We start from the raw sequence: 5,575 nt of genomic DNA on the forward strand, positions 1-5,575 counted from the left end.
GAATAAAGAAATATATACCATAAACATAACTAGAATAGTCCAACTACACCTATGATACATGTATGAAGGAATGTTGGCTCATTAAGGTTTTGATTAAAAGTGTAAGATCCCAAGTAGACTGTTACATGGATGAAACATTGTATCCAATAGTGGAACATGAATCCACAACTTGCTTCTCCAAAGAATGATCTATATCCTATGTCTTACAAGAGAATCCAAGGAAATACCTCTAGAATATAATTCCTTCCAAAAGCCATGGCCCTAAAAATCCCTCTGCTTGAGTTGCGAGGAGCTATTTATAAAAATTACAATGACCTTTGAGCTTCATGATGACTCTTCAACTCCTATGAGTATCCATATTCACCACATGACTCTTTACATTCCAATGTGTGGCTTTTCATATTCCACATCTTCCCCTTAGACTTCATTTCATAATATTTATTACATAAGACAATTTACGAATGAGATGGCGGCCTAATAAGACAAAAATGACTACGGGACAAAACTCATGAAATTGACAATTCATTTTCTTCTTCATGGATTTCACTTGTAATATAGGTGTGCAATGATCTAAATTCCTTTTTGACGGCCTCAACCTAGATTGGAAAGTCCCCTTTGTAGTGCATGTTCACCTCCAATTCCTCCGTCAGTATGTTCTTGGAGCTTGATTGTACATCATTCCACAACCATGATAGTTTCATGTGTGCTTTGACTGGTGAAAAGGCATATTGTTGAATAATGTCTTTAGTTACCTCCAAGCCTTTGCATTTTGTTGCCTACTTGATTTGTTCAATATATTCTCTCATCTCCTGGCAGATGACCTCCCTGCCTCTGATTTCTTCAAGATATCTGATGACGGGCATTCTGTGCTTCCGTGTTAGAGACTCAAACCCATTATAAAGGAAATTATAGGCAACCATAGTACTAACCATCTGTGCTCCCAAATGTGAGTAATTATGTAGGTGGAGTCTCACTTGTGCTCAATCTATTTATGCAGTAATCTTATCCTTCTTTTCCAAATGATATGGAGCATTTGGATATTTATTAGTCCTCTTGTGTATCTGGTGAACTCCTATGTTTTCTATCTTTAAGAGCTTCACCGCTTCATGTGTAGTCTTATGAATTCCAATGAGAGGATCCACAACATGTTATATAAGTATCATCTCATCATATGTTTGTGCCATAGTATCCTCCATTGGCTCGAACTCTTCTTGCATGGTTGATTTTCATTCTGCGGCATTGAATTTTTATGATGATAGCCATTGGTTCTCCACTATAATATGTTCTACCTATTTCTTCACCACAACAAGTTCTCTTCTCAACCTCGCATTCTCATTCAACAAGTACTTTGAGTTTTCCTATGTTGATGTAGCGAATGCAACATTTTCCTCCATGAATTCCCTTGGATTTATTCTAGTGTTTCCATAGATCACCTTCTTATACCTCTGTTGCACAATCCTCTTCTTTAGCTAATTGAATGTTACACTAAATACATTCATGACCTTGTCTACTGGTGGAGGTGTTAAAACCATCTCTCCAAATGGAAGATGACCATCTGTGAGAGGATTATCTCCTAGACTACCTGGTTATTCCTCCATTGGCTAGATTCTATCTTCGTCCTCTAACTTCTCCTCTTCCATCTCCTGAGTCAAGTGTTCTTCTTCTAATCTCTATGTTTCTTCCTCCTCCTGGGACTGTTGTTGTTGCTCTTCTTTTATCCTCCTCCTCTCTTCTTCTTTTTCTTGTTCTTCTTTCTCTTTAAGAAACTCATCGTGCTAGTTCTTCCTCTCCTCTTCTTTTGTTTCTCCTATCTCCTGCTCTGCTTGTCTAGCTCTTGAGCTTAAGGGACGATCTTTCCATTCCTTGCTGCTCTTTCCTCTCAAGGAATTTCTGATCCTTTTCTTGGGAGCTATTTTCCTTACTTGAGGTGTTATCTCCTCCTCCTCTTGCTCTTGCAAATATTGAGTTTGTGGATTTTTGGGTGAGCTGACCTCCAATAGTGGATGTGTCTTCATGTTGGAATTATATAAGTTCTTTATATTTTCATCTTTTGTTGTAGACATAGATGAGTACATATTGTGACCAATCCTTTGACAATGCTTCTTGACAATTCACGTAGGATCATATTGATCCAGGTGGATATTTCTGGCCACCACCTATTCCACTTGGATTCCCGCCATTTTTTCTTTTAGTTTTTCAGTTTCCTTAATTGTAGCACAATTTACTATTTTTTGTAGTTTTTTTAGTCTTGAACTTCCAGAGTTGTTTTGAGGCCCTAAACGACATTTTTTGGGAAAATGGGAAAACATGAATCTTTGACTCATGCTTTCATTTGAAACTTTTAGGACTCAGATAGACATTTCTGACGGGGTATTGAGATCGTATGCCAAAGTTACAACCCTGGGAAGTTGATGTACCAATTTACCCAGACGAGGCCCATAGTTTTGGAGCTTCATTTCATAGGGTTAGGTTTTTAGATGTTTATAGTTTTCCATTGTTTCTCAATAACAAATAGGCCTTCAAACCTCATTGTGACACAGTTCAGAGGAATGTTTCTACCACATCTCTTCTCAGAGATAGGCTACCAATTATTGACCTAGTTTATTTCCATTATGTATGTAAGTATATTTCAGTTCTTTGATATTACTGAAATGAAGTTTTATTCCTTCTACATCTCTCTATTTATGTTTATATCTATATTCTATTTCATTCCTGCAATTTGGATCAATGGTATAAGAGCAGTTTTCTCTTTCTTTGGTTTTCTTTGCATGTCCCCAACAAGGTTAGGGTATAATAAGTTAGGTCTTGAACTAGTTGAACTTTCACAAGACCAGCCTCAAAATCCCCAATGGCCTCCCATGGTGGACGAAAATAAAGATGAGGGAGTAGGAGATCCCTTCAAAATATTTCTTGAAGAAGCTCTCAACCAACAGAGGAACACGAAGATTGACAAATTTTCCCAGATCCTTCAGCAGATGCCCACAAGCAACACATCTTCATCCAACAGCCACTCTAGAGCCACCACTTCATTCAAGGTATAAGTCTATTTTGATATTCTCATATTTGAAGGCTAGATATATGTAGACACAGTAGACAAATGGTTGAATCTATTGGAAGGGTATTTTTTGGTTCATGATTTTTCCATTAGGGAAAAGATTAATTTTTCACTCCTCAAACCGACCTCCACATCAAGAACTAGTGGAAAACATCCTATGAGAAGAAGGACAAGAGGGAACCCTCACTGTTTTCATCTGCACCAACTTGGAACTCTTTTTGAGACACCATCAAGGAGTAGTATTATCGTGTCAGGAGCTACGAAGATAAGTACATAAAGTGGACGACACTGTGACAGGGAAGGAGCCAAGATGTGTTGGAGTTCACAAATATTTTTCATACCCTTTGCATGAAGTTGGGTAGCAAGGATTTTGAGCAACATCCAGTACTCAAGTACCGCAGTTGTCTGCACAAATACATCCAAGATGAGATGGAGTTCATAGGCATCTCCTCACTTGGCACTACCTATCGATACATTGTTAAGATTGGGTAGAAGTTGAAAATGGAAGAAGCGAGACTTTGGGTCTATGAATCTTAAGCAAGGGAAAGACACCCCCAACCCACCAAAAAAAAGGGCAAAGCCAAGGCAGGGTGACCCATGACAACTTGTTGAAGATGAAAAATAAAAACAGCACAAATACAAATAAGGACACGAGGAACTGGTGTGAGATCCATAAGAGCCCCACTCGAAACACAAGTGAGTGTCGAGACAAGCAGTGACTGGTAGCTGAGATGTAGGCTTTAGAATCAAATGCATGTTTTGACTCTTAGTCAAAACCCAACAAGGGGAATGAAAAAGGGAAGCAGATTATTGATGTGGAGCCCAGTGCCATTATTTCCACCACCAAGATCCAGAAGATTTAGCCCGAATATCGAGAGGAAGGGGAGCGTCTCTTCCACTCACAAATGTGGGTGAAGGGTTCAACACTACAATTCATTGTCGATAGTGGGAGCCAAAATAACCTCATTTCAATAGAGGTCATGAAGATATTGGGCCTACTGACCACACCACACCCATAGTTGTATAACATCAGGTGGCTTCACCAAGGACGCGATATCCACGTCAGTCAATAGTGTCGTCTTTCATACAACATCAAGCCCTTCATGAATGCGGTATTGTGTGATGTTGCTCCTCTTGAAGTTTGTGATGTATTATTAAGCCAACCATACTTGTGGAAGCATCATGTTATATATTATTCAAGGCCTCGCACTGCTATTATTTATTTTAGTAATAAGTTATGAGATCATCTCCGAGACTGAGAAATTTGTTTTCTTTCTGATTCACTATCAAAGTAATGGGAATATTGTGGCCACATCCATGGCTGCTAGGAACGGTTCCTCCACGGAGAAGAATAAGGTGGATATGGTTGTGGAAGAATACAGGGACATATTCTCCTCACCCATAGCGGTACCCTTGTACTGTCAGGTTAATCATCCGATCGATCTAACTCCTAGAGAAACTCTACCCAACACGCTAATATATCGTCACTCCATTCTAGAAAATGAAGAGATCAAGCGGAAAATCCAAGATTTGTTGCAAAATGGGCACATCCAACCAAGTTCCTCACCTTGTGAGAACCTAATTTTACTTGTACAGAAGAAGGATGAGACCTAGAGGCTCAACATTGATTATTAAGCACTAAATAAAATAATTATCAGGAACAGGTATCCAATCCCATGGATTGATGACCTTTTGGACCAAATCAAGGGGGCCAAGTATTTCAGCAAGATCGATCTGAAGTTTTTCTATCACCAATTTCTAATAGAGACCACAGATGTATGGAAGACTGACTTCAAATCCAAGGAAGGAATTTTTGAATTGTTGGCTATGTCCTTGGGTTGAAAAATGGACCTGCTACTTTTATGAGGCTAATGGATGACATCTTGTGTCCCTTCACCAACTCATTCATGGTTTTTTATCTGGATGACATCCTCATCTTCAATAAGAGTTTGGAAGAACACTTGCAACACATTCAGCACATCCTTCAAACCCTTCAGTAGCACAAACTATGTGTCAGCTTGGAGAAATGCACCTTTGGCATGACCCAAGCCTGATATCTAGGTTACATCATAGATGAGCATGGCATGCATGTGGATCCAAATAAGATCCAAGTCATTCGAGATTGGCCTACCCCGACCACTCTAACAAAGTTTCACAACTTTTTGGGCCCTGCAATTTTTTTTCGGAGGTTCGTGTTGGGATTTGCCCATATCACTTAGTCTTTGAGTCAAATTACCAAGAGAGGAGCAAAAACAAAGTTTTCTCAGTCTGAGTCCCAATAGAAGGAGTTCGTTGAATTTAAGCATCACCTCTTCTTTTCATTGGTACTCACATTTCTAGACCTACAACAGCCATTTGAAATTGAGACAGACACCTCCAACTATGCTATTGGTGCAGTCCTTACCCAACACGAGCATACAATGGCCTATCATAGTGAGACACTTTCTGATACAATTCATAGGTACCTCACCTATGATAAAGAGATGTATTCCATCATGCAAGCTTGCTGGAAATGGAAGC

This window comes from Pinus tabuliformis, chromosome X (assembly GCF_031772625.1).
Source record: "Pinus tabuliformis cultivar Carrire ecotype Pingquan chromosome X, CPIR1, whole genome shotgun sequence".
Classification (NCBI taxonomy): Eukaryota; Viridiplantae; Streptophyta; class Pinopsida; order Pinales; family Pinaceae; genus Pinus; species Pinus tabuliformis.